The 24977-nt window shown below is 43.2% G+C and overlaps 4 non-coding genes across 4 annotated transcripts; 2 read left to right on the forward strand and 2 right to left on the reverse strand.

Moving 5' to 3' along the window:
• Window positions 1-580: 580 nt before the first annotated feature.
• Window positions 581-653, forward strand: trnak-uuu. Its single transcript has one exon. It is a non-coding gene; the product is annotated as a tRNA-Lys (tRNA).
• A 1763-nt stretch (window positions 654-2416) lies between these two features.
• Window positions 2417-2490, reverse strand: trnak-uuu. The gene has a single exon. It is a non-coding gene; the product is annotated as a tRNA-Lys (tRNA).
• A 7498-nt stretch (window positions 2491-9988) lies between these two features.
• Window positions 9989-10061, forward strand: trnak-uuu. Its single transcript has one exon. It is a non-coding gene; the product is annotated as a tRNA-Lys (tRNA).
• Window positions 10062-23879: 13818 nt separating this feature from the next.
• Window positions 23880-23952, reverse strand: trnak-uuu. The gene has a single exon. It is a non-coding gene; the product is annotated as a tRNA-Lys (tRNA).
• Between the last annotated feature and the right edge of the window lie 1025 nt (window positions 23953-24977).

Raw genomic sequence — 24977 nt, forward strand, 5'->3', positions numbered from 1 at the left:
CCCACCGCTTTAAAAATATTCATTGATCCCCCGCTCCCAACGTCTTCTGAGGCAGAGATTTCCAAAGTTGCACAAACCTCAGACAGAAAAATATTCTCCTCTTCTCTGAAATGGGCAACCCCATATTTTAACAAGCTAAAATAGTTTTTCTATGTTTAACCTGAAAAACACTGTGGATATCTCCGACAGCCTACTCTTCATTTTAACATACTGGAGACAACAGGAGGCCGCGATTTGCAAACTGTCCGGCGAATTAACCGATTATAAAGCGGAAAGCTGCTGCTGAATCTGCACTCTTTCCACCCCAGCTAAACATCAGCCAGCTTGTTGCTCTGATGAGTGTCTCTGAGAATATCAGAAATGGGAGCAGGAGTAGCCTCTCCTGGCCTTCAGGACTGCTCCTACATTCAATATCTTCATGAATCATCCTCTGTCTCAATTGCACCTTCTTCATCAGTCTCCATATCCCTCTGATCTGACAGAACCCCGGGAAATACCCGCACTGACTTGAATATAATCAGCGAGCATCCGCAGTTCTCCCGTCCCCAGAATTTAGAATATTGAGTCACTTCTGCATGAAGCCCGGATAGCTCAGTCGGTAGAGCATCAGACTTTTAATCTGAGGGTCCAGGGTTCAAGTCCCTGTTCGGGCGGTACTCTATCTTAGTTGAAAGGCTGAAATTTATGCAGCTGATACCTCCAGGATCATCTTGCCTCAAAGTACAGGTTTGGGGCATCCTTTAAAATGTCGGTTGAAGGGTGTCAAAGTGTTGCTACGGTTGATTTATTTCTGCCAATTCCTTGTAAATTTACAGCGAGATATTTTGAAACACCCTGCGCCCTGACTGGAGCCTTGATTGGTCCAGATCTTTCTGTTCTACAGGGCAGGTTGAATAAGTTTCTCCCCATTTCACAACTTTAACACCAAAGACATCTCCATCAGTCTGCTATTCATTTTAACACATTCCAGACAATCGGAGCCCGCAGTCTGCAAATTATATTCTCGATTAATCCACTCACAATCGGAATTTTCTCTCCCTCCGCTCCGAGGTCATTGTAAACCTGTTTGTTGTTCTGATCCGTGTCTGTAAGCATTTCAGACACAGGAGCAGGAGCAGCATCGGCTGCCCCTTCAGCGCTGCTCCAACATTTAATATGGTGCATCTCCTATCTTAATGTCCACTTCCTGAACTGTCCTCGTGTCCATTTGCTCTGAAATATCGACCTCAGTTTCGACTGTAATCAGCGTGCATGCGCAGTTCTCCCCTGTCTAGAATTCAGAAGGTTCACAAGACTTTGGATGAAAACATTTTGCTCGTCTCGGTGATAAGGGCCGACGCCTTGTTGTGAGACTCTGACAGCCCGTGCCATAGTCCCCAGCGACTGTCCTTTCATCAACTTACCTTCCAAAATCTCTTCATTCAAGGGCTTTTGCAGGTTTTGAATTCTAGACACGGGGGAACTGCACTGATTCTATTCAGGACAGATTTGGATATTTCTCTGTGTCCTGTCAGAACAAAGGGACATGAGGAAGATGACAGTTACAGACAAAATCAGACCTGACCATATTAAACGTTGGAACAATCCTGAATGCCAGTGCATGCTTCTCCTGCCCCTGTTTCTGATATTCTTACTATCATCAGAGCAACGCCAGGATTGTATTGACCTGGAGCGGAAGAATTGCAGATTCAGTAGCACCATTCCGCTTTTTAATGGGTTAATTAGGAGCACAATTTGCATAATGCTTCTTCCTGTTGGACTCAGACGGATGATGATTGCACCTGTCGCTGTCTCTTTCGTGTAATAAAGGTTAAGTACCGAGAAAGCTCCCTTTCCCCGAGCCTGAAGAATTGGAATATCTCGGCCAATCAAGAGCCAAGTCTAAAAGCAGTAAGAAAAAACGCTAGCGGGAAATATCGAACAACATTCTGAAAGAGAGAGAAAACCATTGACGCTACTCAAACCGAGACAAGCTGTAAAGAGTTTGACTCTGAAGCCACATCTGAATGACTTAGGGTCAGGAAGAAAACTCGGCGGGAAATATTTGCTTTTCAGGGTCTCGGGTGGCCGTAACTTTGGTCAATATTTATGACATAGCCGATGGTAAATGCTGAGTTGTTCAAATGCCAGAGTAAAAGTTGAAACAACTGTAATAATACATTATTGCAATAATGAGATGCAGGCTTTCGTTTCAGTAGTAAACAGAAAATGCAGGAAGAACTCAGCAGGTCTGGTAGCATCAGTGGAGAGGGAAACAGAGCTAACGTTTTGAGACCCTTTGACACTTCTTCAGAGGGGAAAACACATGGATATAACAAAGCCCTGGCAAAGCACACACTGGACACACCTATTCAAAATGAGCGCCGTTTAGGTTTGATCCTTTCAGACAGATTTGAGGTTCACAAGTTAAACAGCGTCACCCGAACAGGAACTTGAACACTGGACCCTCAGATTAAAAGTCTGACGCTCTACCAACTGAGCTACCCGGGGTTCCAACGGGTGCTTTGACAAGGCGCTCTTCAATGTCTCACTACAGGAATTTCATTCTCCCATTCTTTGACTTTTCATTCCATTTCAAACAAATCCGCCTTCTGCAGAACATTTCCAACAACCGCAGGCCGACTCCCTCACTTGGCTTCCTCTTCATCAATCTTCTCACTGCCACCAAGTACTCGTTATTTCACAATGTCCTGTGATGTGATCACTCTTCCTTCCTACAAATTTCTTCACCGGGTCCTAAATATTTTGAAGATAATGTTAATTAAAGAGCCCGCATTGAGTTGCAGGAATGACAGCGGGAGGTTCCAAATTGTCGGAGATGAATTTAGGGAAAAGAAAACGATCCCATTTGTTCTTGGAGGTGGGAAAGTGTGATGTCATCCACTTTGAAAGCAAGAATGCGGATTCGGTGTAAATGACGTCATTTTCTGCAGCCGAAAATCCAACTCCAGCTTCTTTTTGTGGAATGCTTGGTGGATTTCCAGCAAGCTTTATTCGTGTAAAAAGTGCATGCTCTCAAGCGCCTTAAATTGTTATGTGCTTCAATCCCCTTTCATTCTTCTTACCTCTAAGTAATGTACAATAAAAAAGAGAAATTATCGACATGCTCAGCGCGTCAGGCGTCATTTGTGGCGAGAGAGGGTGACTTTACGCATCACCTCTCCGGCCTTTTATTGGCCGAGTGTCAGCCGGACAGGCACAGGTGGTGGAGAATATGACGTCGGGTGACAGGGCGTTGAGGGGTGTGAACTGGTGCAGCAGGGCGCGATTTCGTCAACACGGGGATGTGCCATTAAAAATGATACCCGTTAAAAATTTTGAAAGGTATCCAATTGGCGGCACTGCGCATGCTCTGTCCTTTAGGCGCTGAATTGAATGGTTTTCGTGTATGGGCTCGGACGCTGTTTTTAATCATTCGTGTCATGAAGCAATTATTGTATGTTATTGGATTTAACAAAAAATACAGTGTGAGCCTGTGGGTCTGTCTCAATTGGCTTAAAGCCAGATAGTCTGGATGTTTCGATGTTTACTAGTTTTGTGATATAAGAGAATTAGAGAGCATTTGTATTTTGTTGAATGGAGCGTTCAAGAACGGGAGTAAAATATGGCATCTAGCTAGCAGAGACCAAGCAAAATGTTTATATTAGTGATAAAATTGGTGCTATGAAAGGGGATTTATTTTTAGAGGGGGTGGAGTTCAAAGCGGATGGTGATGCAATGAGAATTTACATTAAATGAGATGTGCTGGCTATAACAGGGAGCAGTCTTGTGTGTGCAGGGCAGAGGCAATATAAGATCAAAGCCTGTATTTTGAATTTGTAAGATGAAAATGCTTTACCTGGTGCCTGCTTAAAGCTTATGGGTTGCTATTTCCTTAATAGAGATTAGTTTGGGAATTTGTTAAAAGTTATGACAGTATTAATATGTAGCCATGTGGATGTGTTTAATGTGCTGCAACTTAATAAGTAGTTTCATTGAGCTTAATATAAAAACCTCTCGAGAGCTGGTGGCCTGGTCACTGAATTAAGAGTTGCCTCTCAAACATACCACTTTAAAATATGGGTTATGATATATTATGACTATAATATATAGTAGTTTAAAGTTATCCACTGGGATGTTAAATAACTCAGCTGTATCAACTAGGTCATAGCATTCGAACTGTTAGAAAGTCCTCACCATGTGTCAATAATTCCAAATAATGCGTGTAGAAAAATTCATTAATGCAAGTAATAAGTTTGGATTTAGAATTGTCTCAGTGATTCAGAGCACAGAGTTGGTTAAAAAGCCTGTCTACTAAACAGGAAATCCTAACTCTCCAAATATTAAAATCTATGTTCTCCTAATGCCTCTACTTTGTGTGAAAATAATTTAATATATCTTCCCCATCTTTACCTGAGAAACCTTTGCAAGTTTTAAAAGTCCCTTGTCACTTCTAAACTTCCCTTTGAAAGTCAGCAGCTGAAAAAACCGAGTCTTCACTTACCTCATAAAGTATATTTTAAATCCAGCCGATTTAGTTGTAAATCCAACTTCACCAGAACCTCTCATGACAAATGCATGAAACTAACTCCTTTAAATACCCCCCCACACACACACAAACACACAGATACACATAGATGCACAACCTTCCTTTCAGAATACCACCTTATTCCCAAAAACATTTATACAAAATATCACCCATGATCACAACAGATAATTTTTTCTCTGGCCTGAAGAATGGGAATATCTAGGCCAATCAAGAGCCAAGTCAGGAAACTTTTTTTTTAAATCAAATGTCTAGCTGGAAATGTATAACTACATTCTGAAAAAAAGTATGTTTCAACCAAAGGAAATTGCGGCAAAGCGAGACGAATTGGAAACTGAACACATACCAGAATGCTCATTAGCAATCTCTTCCTCATCTGAGGGCAGCTTTACACATTCAACACAGGAAAAGGAACTTGAACCCTGGCCTCTCAGGTTGAATGTTTGACGCTCTACTGATTGAGATATATGGGCTTGCAAAACATGCTTTCACACAGCGGTCGTCAATGTGTTTCAACAGACATATGCTTCAGTTCATTTATACTCTATTACTTATATTGTTAATGATAGGCTTTATTCATAAAATATCTTAGAGAACATTACAAATCGTTTCAAAGAGGCCATTACAAAAAGTGCAATCAGATTCCAGATTTCCACAGAGAACATGAGGAGCTTCAATACAATCAACGGACATTACAGACATTTCAACACGGTCATTACAGACAGTGCAATGGTATTCAAGTCATCGACATAGACCAAATTGCACTCTGAGGCGCTTCAATACAACGGTGATCCATGTATATTTCACTGCATGCTTCCACTGTGAGTCGCATTTTCCATTTCTTACAAAACCGCCCTCCACAGGACATTTCCAGCACCCACAGTCCCACTCCATCCCCTTGTCCTCTCTTTCATCAATCAACTCACTGACACAAACTGCTACAATATGTCACCGTGGCAGCGTGTGATGTGGCAACTGTTTATTGCATTTGTTTTTTAAATGTTGGCTGCCTCTGGCTAGTTCGGCATTTATAGCCCACCTGTGGTCAGGGAGCATTTTTAAGAATCACCCACATTTCTCATGGGAGCCACGTGTCGGAGAAACCAGCTGAGGACAGCAGGTTTCCTTCCCGAAAGGGCATCAGCGCACCAAATGGGTTTCAAGACACTGGTTTGATAGTCATCATTAGATTTTTAATTCCAGGTATTTATTGAAATTAAATTCCAACATCTGATGAACTCTGGTCCCCAAATCGATAACCTGGGCCGCTGGATGACCAGTCTGGTCACAGTACCACGAGACCACTGGCTCCCCAAAATCCTGCAGTGAGCCCCTCAACGTTTTGAAGGCTGAGGTTAGTGCAGGAGCGACATTAAATTCCAGGAATAACAGCGTGAAGTTACAAATCGACGTGGTCGGGGGGTGGTGGTTTTGGGGGTGGGGGGGAGTGCGGGGGGGAAGGGGGCTGGGTCCAATTGCGGGTGAGGACCACGACGTCATTTGTTCTTGGTGGCGGGGAAAGTGTGACATCACGCGTCGTGACAGGAAGAAGGCGAATTCTGTGTCACGCTCTAAGTTGTGGCGATGACATATTGCAGGGCAATTAATCGATTTGGAAATACAGGACCAACAGGTATTAGTGTTCAACGTAGAAACTTCACTTTGTTATACTTGAAGGAATAGAGACCTGAATTCTGCAAATTGTACTCCTAACTTAACCTATGGAAGCCCAGAATCCTGCTGGTGAATCTGCATTCCTTCCATCCTAGGCCTATATAATCATGCCTGTTGCTCTGATTCGTGTTTGTAAGAATATAAGAAATAGGAGTGGGTGTAACCTCTGTCAGCCTTCAAGGCTGCTCCAACATTAAATAAGTTAATGGCTCATCTCTATCTTGGTTGCACCTCCCTGGACTATCCTTCTATCCCATTCAGCCAGTTGTGACTTTGTGGACCCTCTCAATGAACAAGTCACTGCCATCCCCTTAGGAAGCCTCAATTGAGTCTGCCTTCACCACAATCCTAGGAAGTGCATTCCAAATCCTCACCTCTCGCTGCATGATAAACTTCTCTTTGTGTCACCCGTTGCTTCTTTGGCCAAATGTCTCAAATCGGTGCCCTCTGGTTTTTGGTCCTTCCACCAATGGGAACAGTTTCCCCCTATCTTCTCTATCCAGACACCTCAGGATTTCGAATGCCTCTATGTAATCTTTCACCATTCTCTTCCCCAAGGAGGACAGTCCTAATATTTCCAATCTTTCTACGTAACCCAGGTTCTTCATCCCTGGAACCATTCTTGTGAATCTTTTTCTGCACTCTCTCTCTGATACCTTCATATCCTTCCTAAAGTATACTGCCCAGAACCGGGCACAATGAGGCCAAACTGGTGTTTTATACAGGTTTTTATTTTGCATTGATTCATGGGATGTGGGCGTTGCTAGCTAGGCCAGCATTTATTGCCCATCCTTAATTGCTCTTGTTCAGAGGGCATTTAAGAGTGAACCACAATCTGGAGTCATATGAAGGCCAGACCAGGTAAGGACAGCAGAGCCCTAAAGGACATTAATGAATCAAAGGGGTTTTTACAACAATTTACAATGGTTTCATGGTCAACATTAGACTTTAAATTCCAGTTTGTTTTTCTTTAATTCAAATTCCACCATCTGTCCTGGTGGGATTAGAAGCCGGCTTCCCTGGAGCTTTACCCTGGGTCTCTGAATTAGTCATGCAGCAACAATATGACAATATGACTTGCCTTCCTACACTATGCCCCGACTGATAAAACTCAGGATGCTTTGCACTTTATTAACCACTTTCTCAATCCCCCTGTCATATCTAGATCTCATCACATATACAGCCAGGTCCCTCTACTCCTGCAAACCCTGCAGAATTATACCCTTTGTTTTATATTGCTTCTCTCCATCATTCTGATCAAAAGGAATCACTTCACACTTCTCTCAACTAAATTTCACCTGCCACTTGTCCGCCCCTTACGGCAACCTGTCCACATCCTCTTGAAGTGCAACAATATTCTCCTCATGGTTCCCCATATTTACAAATATGGCATCATCTTCAAATTTTGAAATTGAGCCCTGCACAAATAGGTCCAGATCTTTTTCATATATTGCGGAAGAGCAGGGGTCCTGACACCCATGCCTAGGGAATTCTAATGTAAGTCTTCCTCCAGAAAGCAAACAAATGTTCATCACTGCTCTTTGTTTCCTGTCACTAAGACAATTTAATATCAATGTTGCAACTGTTCCTCTTATTCCATGGGCTCTGACTTTGCTCACAAGTCTGTTGTGCACCACTTTATAAAATACATTCCTTTGGTTCATGTAGACTACATCAACAGCATTACCCTTATCAAAACAGTCAGACAATGTGTTTAAACAATTTAGTTTTGTCCTAAACAAACAATTCTTTGTTGGTTTCCTCAATTAACCCACATTTGCCCAAGTGACGCTTCATGTTGTCTTGAATTATCATTTCTAAAACCTCCACACAGCAGAAGTTAAACTGACTGGCCTGTAAATGCTGGGCTGATCTTCGTGCCTGCTTTTGAAAAACATGGGTAGCATTTGTTATTCTCAAGTCCTTTAGCACCACTACATGGAGATTGCAAAATTCAGACCAGTGCCTCTGCAATTTCCACTCTCACTTCCTTCATTACCCTTGGATACAACTGATCCTATCTTTTTTCATTATGAACTTTAATTACTGACAGGGCTCTCCATGCCTCCTCTTTTCAAATGTCAAACACTTCAAGTGTTTTAAATACCGCCTCGTTAACAAGACCTGGGCACCATCTTCTCCTTTGCTAAAGACAGATGCAAAATATTCATTGAATGCCTGTTAGCTGTGGCCCTGTTTCCATGGATAATTTTCCAAATCAACCCCACTCATCCTTTAACCACCCGTTTCCTGTTATTATGCCTGCAGTGGACCATTGGATTCCATTTTGTGTTAGCTGCCAGTCACTTCTCATACTCTCTGTTTGCTTCTCATATTTGCTTTTTCAGTTCCTCTTTGAACCTGCAATACTCAGCCCGATTCCTGGTCACGGTATCTACCTGACAACAGATGTTAACACACTATTTCTGCTTACTCTCAATCTCTAACACATTCACATTCAAAAATCTCTGTGCTTATTTTACCTGCCTTTCCCTTTGTTGGGAATGTGCCTTGATTGCACTTGGAGTATCTCATCTTTAAATGCAGACCACTGTTGTGTTACCATTTACCAGCTTATTGTGTTACCAGCTTATTGTTGTTTCCTATTTATCTGGGCCAGACCCATTCTTACCACATTTCAGTTGGCATTCCACCAGTGGTCAAATCATACTTTGCATTGCTCTTTGTCTCCTTCCGTAGCCAACCTAAAACTTAAGAGACCACAATCGTTGCCCTCTGAATGATCACTTACCAATGCTTGATCCACTTCTCCCACCTCATACTCCGGAACCATTTTTTGAGAACCGTGTTGATTATTTCCGGCGAGCCCTTCTGACAGATAAATGTGCATCCTGACTTGGCCATTGATTGGCCGAGATTTTCCCATTCTTCAGGACATACGAAATAGGAGCAGAAGTAGACGATTCGGCCCCTCGAGCCTGGTCCCCCATTCAATACGATCATGGCTCTGATCTGTTTGTGTTTTGAATTCTACGATCCCATCTCCCCTCTGAACTCCCCGTATCCATTGATTCCCTTCGTAACATGAATCTATCTACTCTGAAGAAGAGTCAAAAGAACTTGAAACTTTAACCCTGTTTTTCTCTCCACAAATGCTGTTAGACCTGCTGAGCTTTTCCAGCATTTTCTGTTTTTGTTTCAGATTTCCAACATCCGCAGTGTTTTGCTTTTATACAACAACCTATCTCCCTCCGCCTTAAAAATATTCATTGATCCTCCACCCCGAGCGTCTTCTGAGGCAGAGATTTCCAAAGTTGCACAAACCTCAGACAGAAAAATATTCCCCTCTTCTCTGAAAAAGGGCGACCCCAGATTTTAACAAGCTGAAATAATTTTTTCATATTTTACCTGTTTAACATTGTGGATATCTCCGACAGCATACTCTTCATTTTAACATACTGGAGACTACAGGAGGCCGCGATTTGCAAACTGTCCGGCGAATTAACCGATTATAAAGCGGAAAGCTGCTGCTGAATCTGCATTCTTTCCACCCCAGGTAAACATCATCCCGCTTGTTGCTCTGATGAGTGTCTCTGAGAATATCAGAAATGGGAGCAGGAGTAGCCTCTCCTGGCCTTCAGGACTGCTCCTACATTCAATATCTTCGTGAATCATCCTCTGTCTCAAATGTACTTTCTTCATCAGTCTCCATATCCCTCTGATCTGACACAACCCGGGGAAATACCCGCACTGACTTGAATATAATCAGCGAGCATCCGCAATTCTTCCGTGCCCAGAATTTAGAAGATTGAGCGACTTCTGCGTGAGGCCCGGATTGCTCAGTCGGTAGAACATCAGACTTTTAATCTGAGAGTCCACGGTTCAAGTCCCTGTTCGGGCGCGAGTCCGTCTCACTTGAAAGATAGAAATTTAAGCATCTGATACCTCTAAGATCATCTTGCCTCAAAGTGCAGGTTTGCGGCATCCTTTAAAATGTCGGTTTAAGGGTGTGAAAGTGTTTCTACGGTTGATGTATTTCTGCCAATTCCTTGTAATATTATAGCGAGATATTTTTGAACACACTGCGCCCTGACTGGACCCTTGATTGGTCCAGAGCTTTCTGTTCGACAGGACAGGCTGAATAAGTTTCTCCCCGTTTCACAACTTTAACACCAAAGACATCTCCATCAGTCTGCTCTTCATTTTAACACATTCCAGACAACCGGAGCCCGCAGTTTGCAAGTTATATTCTCGATTAATCCACTCACAATCGGAATTTTCTCTCCCTTCGCTCCGAGGTCATTGTAAACCTGTTCGTTGTTCTGATCCGTGTGTGTCAGAATTTCAGACACAGGAGCTGGAGCAGCATCTGCTGCCCCTTCAGGGCTGCTCCAACATTTAATATGGTCAAAGTGCATCTCCTATCTTAATATCCCCTTCCTGAACTTTCCTCATGCCCATTTACTCTGAAATATCGACCTCAGTCTCCATTGTAATCACTGAGCATGTGCGGTTCTCACCTGTCTAGAATTCAGAAGGTTCACAAGATTACTCAGACACCGCGCTCTTCAATGTCTCACAACAGGAATTTCAGTCTCCCTTTCTTTGACATTTCATTCCATTTCAAACAAATCCGCCGTCTGCAGAACATTTCCAACACCCGCAGGCCGACTCCCTCACTTGGCTTCCTCTTCATCAATCTGCTGACTGCCATCAAGTACTCGTTATTTCACAATGTCGTGTAATGTGACCATTCTTCCATCCTCCTAGTTTCTATACCGGGTCCTAAACATGTTGACGATAATGTTAATTAAAGAGCCCGCATTGAGTTGCAGGAATGACAGCGGGAGGTTCCAAATTGACGGAGATTATTTTAGGGATAAGAAAACGATCCCATTTGTTCTTGGCGGTGGGAAAGTGTGATGTCATCCACTTTGAAAGCAAGAATGCGGATTCGGTGTAAATGACGTCATATTCTGCAGTCGAAAATCCAACTCCAGCTTAATTTTGTGGAATATTTGGTACATTTCCAGCGAGCTTTATTCGTGTAAAAAGTGCATCCTCTCAAGCGCTTTAAATTGTTATGTGCTTCAATCCACTTTCATTCTTCTTAGTTCTATGTAATGTACAATAAAAAAGAGAAATTATCGAGATGCTCAGCGCGTCAGGCGTAATTTGTGGCGATAGAGGGGGACTTCACGTGTCACCTCTCCGGCCTTTCATTGGCCGAGTGTTAGACGGACCGGCACAGGTGGTGCAGAATATGACGTCGGGTGACAGGGCGTTGAGAAGTGTGAACTGGTGCAGCAGGGCGCGATTTCGTCAACACGGAAATGTGCCATTAAAAATGATATCCATGTGCGATTTTGAAAGGTATCCAATTGGCGGCACTGCGCATGGTCTGTCCTGTAGGCGCTGAATGGAATAGTTTTCGTGTATGGGCTCGGACGCTGTTTTCATTGATTCGTGTCATAAAGCTATTGATGTATATTATTGGATTTAACAAAAAATACAGTGTGAGCCTGTGGGTCTGTCTCAATTGGCTTAAAGCCAGATAGTCTGAATGTTTCGATGTTTACTAGTTTTGTGATATAAGAGAATTAGAGAGTATTTGCATTTTGTTGAATGGAGCGATCAAGAACGGGAGTAAAATATGGCATCTAGCTAGCAGAGACCTTAACAGAGGCTATAACAGGCAGCAATTTTGTGTGTGCAGGGCAGAGGCAATATAAGATCAATGCCTATATTTTGAATTTGTAAGGTGAAAATGCTTTACCTAGTGCCTGCTAAAATCTTATGTGTTGCTGTTGCCTTAATAGAGATTAGTTTGGGAATTTGTTAAAGGTTATGACAGTATTAATATGTAGCCATGTGGATGTGTTTAATGTGCTGCAACTTAATAAGTAGTTTCATTGAGTTTAATACAAAAACCTCTCGAGACTGGTGGCCTGGTCACTGTATTAAGAGTTGCCTCTCAAACATACCACTTTAAAATATAGGTTATGATATATTATGACTAAAATATATAGTAGTTTAAAGTTTTCCTCTGGGATTTTAAATAACTCAGCTGTATGAACTGGGTCATAACATTCGAACTGTTAGAAAGTCCTCACCATGTGTCAATAATTCCAAATAATGCGTGTAGAAAAATTCATTAATGCAAGTAATAAGTTTGGATTTAGAATTGTCTCAGTGCTTCAGAGCCGTGACTTAGTTGGTTAAAATGCCTGTCTTCTAAACAGGAAATCCTAATTCTCCTATTATCAAAATCTATGTTCTCCTAATGCCTCTACTTTGTGTGATAATAATTTAATATATCTTCCCCATTTTTACCTGAGAAACCTTTGCAAGTTCTAAAAGTCCCTTGTCACTTATAAACTTCCCTTTGAAAGTCAGCAGTTGTAAAACCAAGTCTCCACTTACCTCATAAAGTATATTTAAAATCCAGCCGATTTACTTGTAAATCCAACCTCACCAGAACCTCTCATGACAAAAGCATGAAACTAACAACTTTACAAACACACACACACACAAACACACAAACATAGATACACAACCTTCCTTACAGAATACCACCATATTCCCAAAAAACATCTAAACAAAATAACACCCATCATCACAACAGATAATTTTTTCTCTGGCCTGAAGAATGAGAATATCGAGGCCAATCAAGATCCAAGTCAGGAAGCGTTTTTAAAAAAGGTAAAAGTCTAGCTGGAAATGTATAACTATATGCTGAAAAAAAAAGATTGAACCAAAGGAAATTGTGGCAAAGCGAGACGATTTGGAAACTGAACACAAACCAGAATGCTCATTACCAATCTCTTCCTCATCTGAGGGCAGCTTTACACATTCAACACAGGAAAAGGAACTTGAACTCTGGCCTCTCGGGTTGAACGTTTGACGCTCTACTGATTGAGATATATGGGCTTGCAAAACATGCTTTCACACAGTGAAATTCAATGTCTTCCAACAGATATATGCTTCATCTCATTTATACTCTGTAACTTACATTGTTAATGATAGGCTTTATTCATAAAATATCTGAAAGAACATTGCAAAACGTTTCAAAGCGGCCATTAAAAAAATGCAATCAGATTCCAGATTTCCACAGAGAACATGAGGAGCTTCAATACAATCAATGAACATTACAGACATTTCAACACCATCATTACAGACAGTGCAATGGTATTCAAGTCATCAACATAGACCAAATTGCACTCTGAGGCGCTTCAATACAATTGTGATACATTAATAATTCACTGCATGCTTTCACTCTGACTCACATTCTCCATTTCTTATAAACCCGCCCTCCACAGGACATTTCCAACACCCACAGCCCCACTCCCTCCCCTCGTCCTCTCTTTCGCTGACACCAACTGCTATGATATGTCACTGTGGCAGCGTGTGATGTGGCAACTGTTTATTGCATTTGTGAGATAAATGTTGGCTGCCACTGACTAGTTCGGCATTTATAGCCCACCTGTGGTCAGGGAGCATTTCTCAGAATCAACCACATTTCTCATGGGAGCCACACGTCGGACAAACCAGGTGAGGACAGCAGTTTGCTTCCCAAAGGGGCATCAGCGCACCAAATGGGTTTCATGGCACTGGTTTGATGGTCGTCATTAGATTTTTAATTCCAGGTGTTGATTGACCTCAAATTCCAACATATGATGAACTCGGGTCCCCAAATCGATAACCTGGGCCTCTGGATGACCAGTCTTGTCGCAGTACCACGAGACCACCAGCTCTCCAAAATCCTGCACTGAGCCCCTCAATGTTTTGAAGGCTGAGGTTACTTCAGGAGGGACATTCAGTTCCAGGAATGACAGCGGGAAGTCACAAATCGACGGAGCAGGAGGTGGGGGGGGGGGGTGGGGGGGGCGGGGGGTGGGGGGGGGTTGGGGGGTGGTGGTGGTGGTGGTGGTGGGGAGGTGCAGCGGGGGGGTGGTGGGGGTGGTGATGGGAGCATCAGGGAGTATCCGCAGTTCTCCCGTACCCAGAATGCAGAAGATTGCGCATCTGCTCCATGTATCCCGGATACCTCAGTCAGTGGAACATCAGCCTTTTAATCTGAGGGTCCAGGCTTCAAGTCCCTGTTCGGGCGGTAGTCCATCTCCCTTGTAAGATTGGCATTTAAGCATCTGATACCTCAGAGTACAGGTTTTGGGCATCCTTTAAAATGTCAGTTGAAGGGTGTTGAAGTGTTGCTACGGTTGATTTATTTCTGCCAATTCCTTGTAAATTCACGGCGAGATATTTTTGTAAACACTGCGCCCTTACTGGAGCATTGATTGGTCCAGACCTTTCTACAGGACAGGCTGAATAAGTTTCTCCCCATTTCACAACTTTAACACCAAAGGCATCTCCATCAGTCTGCTCTTCATTTTAACACATTCCAGACAATCAGAGCCCGCAGTTTGCAAATTATATTCCCGATTAATCGACTGAAAATCGGAATTTGCTCTCCCTCACCTCCGAGGTCATTGTAAACCTGTTTGCTGTTCTGATCCGTGTGTGTAAGAATTTCAGACACAGGAGCATGAGCAGCATATGCTGCCCTTTCAGGGATGCTCCAACATTTAATATGGTCATAGTGTATCTCCTACCTCAATGTCCCCTTCCTGAACTGTCCTCATGCCCATTGGCTCTGAAATATCGACCTGAGTCTCCATTGTAATCAGCATTGTAATCTCCATTGTTCTCCCCTGTCTAGAATTCAGAAGGTTCACAAGACTTTGAATGAAAACATTTTCCTAGTCTCGGTGATAATGGCCGACGCCTTTTTCCTGAGACTCTGACAGCCAGTGCCACGGTCCCCAGCGACTGTCCTTTCATCAACTTACCTTCCAAAATCTCTTCATTCAAGGGCTTTTGTAGGTTTGGAATTCTAGACACGGGGGAACTGCACTGATTCTATTCAGGACAGATTAGGATATTGGTCTGTGTACTGTCATAACAAAGGGACATGAGGAGAGTTCAGAAAGGTGACATTTACAGACAGGTTGAGCCATGACCATATTAAAAGTTGGAACAGTCCTGAAGGCCGGTGGATGCTTCTCCTGCCCCTGTTTCTGATATTCTTACAGACACTCATCAGAGCAATACCAGGATTGTATTGACCTGGGGTGGAAGAATTGCAGATTCAGCTGCACCATTCCGCTTTTCAATGGGTTAATTAGGAGCACAATTTGCATAATGCTTCCTCCTGTTGGCCTCAGACGGATAATGATTGCACCTGTCGCTGTCTTTTTAGTGTAATAAAGGTTAAGTACCGAGAAACCTCCGTTTCCACGAGCCTGAAGAATGGGAATATCTCGGCCAATCAAAAGCCAAGTCTAAAAGCAGTAAGAAAAAGCGCGAGCGGGAAATGTCTAACAACATTCTGAATGAGAGAGCAAACCATTGAAGCTATTCAAACCGAGACAAGCTGTAAAGAGTTTGACTCTGAAGCCACTTCTGAATCTGTTAGGGTCAGGAAGAAAACTCGGAACAGGAACAAAACATATTTGTTTTTCAGGGTCTTACGGGTGGCCGTAACCTTGGTCAATTATTATGACACAGCCGATGGAAAATGCTGATTTGTTCAAATGCCAGAGGAAAAGTTGAAACAACTGTCATAATACATTATTGCAATTACGAGATGCGGGCTTTCGTTTCAGTAGTAAACAGAAAATGCAGGAAAAACTCAGCAGGTCTGGTAGCATCTGTGGAGAGGGAAACAGAGCTAACGTTTTCAGTCCCTTTGACACTTCTTCAGAGGGGAAAACACATGGATATAACAGAATCCTGGCAAAGCACACACTGGACACACCCATTCTAAATGAGCGCCGTTTAGGTTTGACACTCTCAGGCGGACTTGATGTTCACAGGCTAAACAGCGTCACCCGAACAGGGACTTGAACCTTGGATCCTCAGATTAAAAGTCAGATACTCGACCAACTGAACTATCCGGACACAAGCAGGTGTGTTGACAAAGCGTACTTCGATGTCTCACATCACGAATTCCATTCTCCAACTCTTTGACTTTTCATTCCATTTCAAACAAATCCGCCTTCTGCAGAACATTTCCAACACCCGCAGGTCGACTTCCTCACCTGGCTTCCTCTTCATTAATCTTCTCACTGCCACCAAGTACTCGTTATTTCACAATGTCGCGTGATGTCACCACTCTTCCTTCCTCCTAGTTTCTACACCGGGTGCTAAATATGTTGAAGATCATGTTAATTAGAGAGCCCTCATTGAGTTGCAGGAACGAGAGCGGGAGGTTCCAAATTGACGGAGGTGAATTTAGGGATAAGAAAACGATCCTATTTGTTCTCGGCGGTGGGAACGTGTGATGTCATCTACTTTGAAAACAAGAATGCGGATTCGGTGTAAATGACGTCATTTTCTGCAACCGAAAATCCAATTCCAGCTTCTTTTTGTGGAATGTTTGGTACGTTTCCCGGGAGCTTTATTCGTGTAAAAAGTGCATCCTCTCAAGCGCTTTAAATTGTTATGTGCTTCAATCCACTTTCATTCTTCTTAGCTCTATGTAATGTACAATAAAAAAGTGAAATTATCGACATGCTCAGCGCGTCAGGCGTTATTTGTGGCGAGAGAGGGTGACTTTAGGCGTCAACTCTCCGGCCTTTCATTGGCCGAGTGTCAGGCGGACAGGCACAGGTGGTGGAGAATATGATGTCGGGTGACAGGGCGTCGAGAGGTGTGAACTGGTGCATTAGGGCGCGATTTCGTCAACACGGAAATGTGCCATTAAAAATGATACCCGTGTGCGAATTTGAAAGGTATGCAATTGGCGGTACTGCGCATGCTCTGTCCTGTTAGCGTTGAATTGAATACTTTTCGTGTATAGGCTCGGTCGCCGTATTCAATGATTCGTGTCATAAAGCTATTAATGTATGTTATTGGATTTAAAAAAATACAGTGTGAGCCTGTGGGTCTGTCTCAATTGGCTTAAAGCCGGTTAGTCTGGATGTTTCGATGTTTACTAGTTTTGAGATATAAGAGAATTAGAGAGCATTTGCATTTTGTTGAATGGAGCATTCAAGAACGGGAGTAAAATATGGCATCTAGCTAGCAGAGACCAAGCAAAATGTTTATATTAGTGATAAAATTGGTGCTATGAAAGGGGATTTATCTCTAGAGGGGGTGGAGTTCAAAGGGGCTGGTGATGCAATGAGAATTTACATTCAATGAGATGTGCTGGCTATAACAGGCAGCAGTCTTGTGTGCGCAGGGTACAGGTAATATAAGATCAAAGCCTGTATTTTGAATTTGTAAGGTGAAAATGCTTTATCTGGTGCCTGCCTAAAGCTTAGGGTTGCTGTTGCCTTAATAGAGATTAGTTTGGGAATTTGTTAAAAGTTATGACAATATTAATATGTAGCCATGTGGATGTGTTTAATGTGCTGCAACTTATTAAGTAGTTTCATTGAGTTTAATATAAAAATCTCTCGAGAGCTGGTGGCCTAGTCACTGAATTAAGAGTTGCCTCTAAACATACCACTTTAAAATATAGGTTATGATATATTATGACTATAATATATAGTAGTTTAAAGTTTTCTTCTGGGATTTTAAATAACTCAGCTGTATCAACTGGGTCATACCATTGGAACTGTTAGAAAGTCCTCACCATGTGTCAATAATTCCAAATAATACGTGATGACAATTTCACGAATGCAAGTAATAAGTTTGGATTTAGAAGTGTCTCAGTGCTGTCAGAGCCATGGATTCGTTGGTTAAAATGCCTGTCTACTAAGCAGGAAATCCTAATTCTCCAAATATTAAAATCTATGTTCTCCTAATGCCTCTACTTTTTGTGAAAATAATTTAATATATCTTCCCCATTTTTACCTGAGAAAACTTTGCAAGTTCTAAAAGTTCCTTGTCACTCCTAAACTTCCCTTTGGAAGTCAGCAGCTGAAAAACCAAATCTCCACTTACCTCATAAAGTATATTTTAAATCCAACCGATTTACTTGTAAATCCAACCTCTCATGACAAATGCATGAAACTAACACCTTTACATACACGCACACACACACACACACACACACACACAGACAAATAGATACAAAACCTTAACAAAAACAGAATTACCTGGAAAAGCTCAGCAGGTCTGGCAGCATCGGCGGAGAAGAAAAGAGTTGACGTTTCGAGTCCTCATGACCCTTCGACAGAAACGTTTTGCAACGTTCTTTTAGATATTTTATGAATAAAGCCTATCATTAACAATGTAATAATAGAGTATAAATAATATGAAGCATATATCTGTTGGAAGACTGTTCTGTCGAAGGGTCATGAGGACTCGAAACGTCAACTCTTTTCTTCTCCGCCGATGCTGCCAGACCTGCTGAGTTTTTGCAGGTAATTCTGTTTTTGTTTTGGATTTCCAGCATCCGCAGTCTTTTTGTTTTTAGATACAAAACCTTCCTTACTGAATACCACTATATTCCCAAAAACATCTAAACAAAATAACACCCATCATCACAACAGATACTTTTTTCTCTGGCCCGAAGAATGAGAATATCTAGGCCAATCAAGAGCCAAGTCAGGAAGCGGATTTTTTAAAATAAAAAAGTCTAGCTGGAAATGTATAACTACATTCTGAAAAAAAAAAATGTTTGAACCAAAGGAACTTGCGGCAAATCGAGACGATTTGGAAACTGACCACAAACCAGAAAGCTCATTACCAATCTCTTCCTCATCTGCGGGCAGCTTTAGACATTCAACGCGGGAAAAGGAACTTGAACCCTGGCCTCTTAGGTTGAATGTTTGACGCTCTACCGATTGAGATATATGGGCGTGCAAAACACGCTTTCACAGAAAGATCTCAATGTCTTCCAACAGATATATGCTTCATATTATTTATACTCTATTATTACATTGTTAATAATAGGCTTTATTCATAAAATATCTAAAAGAACATTGCAAAACGTTTCAAAGAGGCCATTACAAAAAGTGCAATCAGATTCCAGGTTTCCACAGAGAACATGAGGAGCTTCAGTAGAATCACTGGAAATTACAGACATTAGAACACGGTCATTACAGACAGTGCAATGGTATTCAAGTCATCGACATAGACCAAATGGGACTCTGAGGTGCTTCAATACAATTGTGATCCATGTATAATTCACTGCATGCTTTCACTGTGAGTCGCATTTTCCATTTCTATCAAACCCGCCCTCCACAGGACATTTCCAACACCCACAGCCCCACTCCCTCCCCTTGTCCTCTCTTTCATCAGTTGACTCACTGACACAAACTGCTACGATATGTCACCGTGGCAAGGAGTGATGTGGCAACTGTTCATTGCATTTGTTAGATAAATGTTGGCTGCCACTGGCTAGTTCGGCATTTATAGCCCAACTGTTGTCAGGGATCATTTTTAAGAGTCAACCACATTTCTCATGGGAGTCACATGTTGGACAAACCAGGTGAGGACAGCAGGTTTCCTTCCTGAAAGGGCATCAGCGCACCAAATGGGTTTCATGACACTGGTTTGATGGCCATCATAGATCTTTAATTCCAGATATTTATTGACCTCAAATTCCAACATCTGATGAACTCGGGTCCCCAAATCGATAACCTGAGCCTCTGGATGACCACGAGACCACCGGCTCCCCAAAATCCTGCAATGGGCCCCTCAAAGTTCTGAATGCTGAGGTTGGCTCAGGAGAGACATTCAGTTACAAGAATGACAGCGGGAAGTTACATATCGACGGCGTGGGGGGGTGGGGTTTGTGGGGGGTGGGGTGTGGGCGTCCAATTGCGGGTGAGGACAACGACTTCATTTGTTCTTAGTGGCGGGAAAGTGTGATGTCACCCGCCTTGAAAGCAAGAAGGCGAATTCTGTGTCACTCTCTAAGTTGTGGCGATGAGATATTGCAGGGCAGTTATTCGATTTGGAAATACAAAACCTTCATGTATTAGTGTCCCCACCTCCCCTCGTATCTGACGGGTTGATCATTCAGTCCTTGCTTGTGGAGGGGGGCTTTGGTCTCAGTTCCCGCCACCACCTGGACGTTCAGGAAGGCTCCTTACTCCTGTACATCAGGAAGACTATTACGTTTCTTCACGGGATGTGGGCTTCGCTGGCTGGGCCAGCATTAATTGCGCATCAATAGTTCCCCCTTTGGGAATCTGCTGGTGAGCCACCTTCTTGAACCGCTGCAGTCCCACCAGGTAAACTCAGCGCTGAAATTTACCCTGGACTATGTTGATCTTGCATTTCCCTGCACTGACCACACAGTCTTGAAGGTTTCTATCGGGTGGAAATTTACACCATAACTGCTGATACTCTCCCCTTCGCTGCGATGGTGAAACCAATCAATCTGAGATAGATTTTGGGGCTCTCGGCATCTCCTCACCACTGAACGGGCTCTGATGTTAGGCTGAAGCATCAGAATGCAATTTCCCCCATTGTATCCATGAATATCGGGGCACCAAACCAGGGGTGGAGAGAGAGGGGGAGGGGAAGAAGGGGAAGAGGTGAGGTTGAGGGGGTGAGTGGGAGGGAGAGGTGCAGAGTGGGAGTGGCTTTGGAGAGGTGGATGTGTGGAAGGGGAAGGGGAGAGGGAGGGAACAGGAGAGGGGAGAGGGAAAGTGGGAGGTTAGAGTGTGAGAGGGAGGGTACGGGGGAGAGGGGTCGGGGAGACGGAAGCAACAGGAGAGGAGAGAGGGGGAGGGCGAGGAGAGAGGGTGAGAGGGAGAGGAGGGGGTGGGGTGAGGTGGGGAGAGGGGTATAGGCAAAGAGGTGTACTCGATGACAAATTGGGTGAGAATTTTGATTGAAAGCGGCTGTCCGAGCGCACAGATGCTTGCGAATCTTTTGAATTCTGGACATTGGAGGGCGGTAAGTGTCGGTTCAGTACATTAAGGTAAGTGATGGCGAAATCGATGTCATTTTCATGTTGTGAGTTGGTTGAGAGAAAGTGTGTTCCCGTCGCCCTGAAAGGATGGAAGCGAATTCTGAGTAACTTTCTAAATTGTGGGAACTGTAACCTTCTAGGTAATAAACAGACTGGACTGGGCAAGGTGTCAATTAAAAGACTGGACATTGTCCCCTTCCCCACGCTTCCCTGAGCAGCATGTTTAATAATATTAATCATTCAATCCTTCCGTGTGGGAACTCGCTCTCGCAACCCAATGTGTTCCTTGGGGCTGTAGGTCAGGGACAGGGTTAAACCCACCAGTAGCATTTAAGCACAAGGGCTGAAAGGTAACTCACACCTTCCTGCTGTTTATTATTTTTCCCTGTTTGTCCGGACCTCATTTTCACTGATTTGTGAATGGAAGAGACTACGCCAGACTGCCTGGTGTTCAGAACACTGGTGGTTCCAAGTGAAGACCTCGGTGGGATATGGGGATAACGGCCCGGCGGAGATTGGCTTTCCAGGTCTCAGTTTTTAAACAGGCACTTTTAAACCATGAACTCTAAATATCACCAATGGTGTATTGAGGGAGCCGATGGAAGGAAACAAGTCAAGGGAGAAGAGGCACAAGTGGCGGTTTATTTTTAACCGTGTAAAGAATTGACATGTTTGTGGATGGACATGGTGGTTTTAATCACAGAAAGCATAGCTTTTATCCTTTATTTGTAAACCATGTTGATTATTTCTGGCGACCCTTTCTGACACATAAAATTAAATCCTAACTTGGCCACTGATTGGCCGAGATCTTCCCATTGTTCACCACATAAGAAATACGAGCAGAAGTAGACCATTCGGCCCCTCGAGCCTACTCCCCATTTAATACCATCATGGCTCTGACCTGTTTGTGTTTTCAGTTCCACAATCCAATCTCCCCTCCAAACTCGCAGTAACCATTGATTCCCTTCCTAAGATGAATCGATCTACTCTGAAGAAGAGTCATACAGACTCCAAACATTCACTCTGTTTTTCTCTCCACAGATGCTGTTAGACCTGCTGAGTTTTACCAGCATTTTCTGTTTTCGATTCAGATTTCCAACATCCGCAGTGTTTTGCTTTTTTACAAGAATCTATCTCCTTTTGCCTTAAAAATATTAATTGACCCCTGCCCTTCTGAGGCAGAGATTCCAAAGTTGCACAACCCCCAGAGGGAGAAAAATTCTCCTCTTCTCTGTTCTGAAATGGGTGACCCCATATTTTAACAAGCTGAAATACTTTCTGCATGTTTAGCCATTTCAACACTACGGATATCTCCGACAGCCTACTCTGCACTTTAACATAATGGAGACAACAGGAGGCGATTTGCTAACTTTCCGGCGAATTAACCCATTACAAAGCGGAAAGCTCCTGCTGAATCTGCACTCCTTCCACCCCAGATCAACATCATCCCACTTGTTGCTCCATGAGTGTCTCTGAGAATATCAGAAATGGGAGCAGGAGTAGCCTCACCTGGCCTTCAGGACTGCTCCTACATTCAATATGTTCATCAATCATCCTCTGTCTCAATTGCACATTCTTGATCAGTCTTCATATCCCTCTGATCTGACAGAACCCAGGGAAATACCCTCACTGACTTGAAAAGAATCAGTGAGCATCCGCAATTCTCCTATGCCCAGAATTCAGAAGAGTGAGGTACTTGTGCAGGAATCCCTGGTTGCGCAGTCAGTAGAGCACCAGACTGCTAATCTGAGGGTCGAGGGTTCAACTCCCAGTTCTGGCAGGAGTCTCAATTGGAAGATGGCGCCTTAAGAATCTGATGCTTGGATTTCTCAAAGTACATGTTCAGATATTTTTTAAAATGTCATTCGAAGGGTGTCGAAGTGTTGCTGCGATTGATTTATTTCTTTTCATTCAAGGGCTTTGCAGATTTTGAATTCTAGACATGGGGGAACTGCGCTGATTGTATTCGGGACAGATTTGGATATTTTTCGGTGTCCTGTCAGGAGAAAGGGACATGCGGATAGTTCAGGAAGGTGACATTCACAGATAAGTTGAGCCATGACCATATTAAACGTTGCAACAGTCCTGAAGGCCGGTGGATGCTTCTCCAGCCCCTGTTTCTGACATTCTTACAGACAATCATCAGAGCAACGCCAAGATTGTATTGACCTGGGTTGGAAGAATTGCAGATTCAGCAGCACCATTCCGCTTTTTCATGAGTTAATTAGGAGCACAATTTGCATAATGCTTCTTCCTATTAGCCTCAGGGGCATAATGTTTGGACCTATCACGGTCTCTGTAGTGTAATAAAGATTAAATACCAAGAAAGCTCCCTTTCCCCGAGCCTGAAGAATGGGAATATCTCGGGCAATCAAGGGCCAAGTCTAAAAGCAGTAAAAAAAAAGACAATAGCGGGAAAATGTCGAACATCCTGAAAGAGAGAGAAAACCATTGGAACGACTCAAACCGAGACTAGGTTTGAAACTTAATGGTTGAAACTCTGAAGCCACTTCTGACTCAGTTAGGGTCAGGAAGAAAACTCGGCGGGTCTCACTGGTGGCCGAAAACATGGTCAATTATTATGACACAGCCTATGGTAAATGCTGAGTTGATCAAACCCCACTAAAAGAGAAAATGCTGGTGAAACTCAGCATGTCTGTCAGCATCTGAGGATAGAGAAACAGAGTTAACGATTCGAGTCCCTATGAGCCTTCAGGTAAGAAAACTCCTAGATTGAACAGAACACGGGCAAACCACACGCTGGATAGTCGCATTTGGAGTGAGTTCCCAACAATACTGTGTCCTTTCAGACACACTTGAGGCTGACAGGCTAAACAGCAACGCCCGAACAGGGACTTGAACCCTGGACCCTCAGATTAAAAGTCTGATGCTCTACCGACTGAGCTATCCGGGCGCCCAGTGCCATTATTCACACAGTACTCTTCAATGTCTCACAACAGACATTTCACTCTCCCTTTCTTTTATTTTTCATTCTATTCAAAACAAATCCGCCCTCTGCAGAACATTTCCAACACCCGCAGAACGACTCCCTCACTTTGCTTCCTCTTCATCAATCTTCTCACTGCCACCAACTTACTCGCTGTTTCACAGTTTTCCCTCCACTAGTTTCTGCACTAAGTCCTGAACTTGTTGAAGATAACGTTAATTAAGGAGCCCGCACTGAGTTGCAGGAATGACAGCGGGAGGTTCCAAATTGAAGGGGATGGATTTAGGGTTAATAAAACGATCTCATTGGTTCTTGTCGGTGGGAAAGGGTGATGTCATCCACATTGAAAATAAGAATGCGGATTGGACTCGGTGCAAATGACGCCAATTACTGCAGCTAAAAATCCAACTCCAGTTTCTTTTTGTGAATTGTGCTGTAAAATTCCAGCGAACATAATTTTGTAAAAAAAAATGTGCATCCTCTCAAGCGCTTTAAAATGTTCCGTATTTTAATCAGCTCTCATTCTTCTTACTTCTGTCTAATGTAGAATTAAAAAGGGAAATGCTCGACATGCTCAGCGCGTCAGGCATCATTTGTGGCGAGAGAGGGTGACTTTACGTGTCAACTCTCTGGCATTTCATTGGCCGAATGTCAGGTGGACACCCACAGGTGGTGGAGAATATGATTTCGGGTGACAGGGCGTTGAGCGGTGTGAACTTGTGGAACAGGGCGCGATTCTGTTCATTCGGAAATGTGCCATTAAAAATGAAAACCTTGTGCGATGTTGAAAGGTATAAAATTTGCGGCACTGCGCATGCTCTGTCCTGTAAGCGCTGAATTGAATCGTTTTCGTGCATGGGCTCGGACGCTGTTTTCAATCATTCGTGTCATAAAGCTACTAATGTATATTATTCGATTTTTTTCTTTCAATACAGGGTTGGTCTGGCTTGAAGCCAGCTAGCATGGGCGCATTAATGTTTATTAGTTTTGAG

This window comes from Carcharodon carcharias, chromosome 24, assembly GCF_017639515.1.
Source record: "Carcharodon carcharias isolate sCarCar2 chromosome 24, sCarCar2.pri, whole genome shotgun sequence".
In the NCBI taxonomy this organism is placed as follows: Eukaryota; Metazoa; Chordata; class Chondrichthyes; order Lamniformes; family Lamnidae; genus Carcharodon; species Carcharodon carcharias.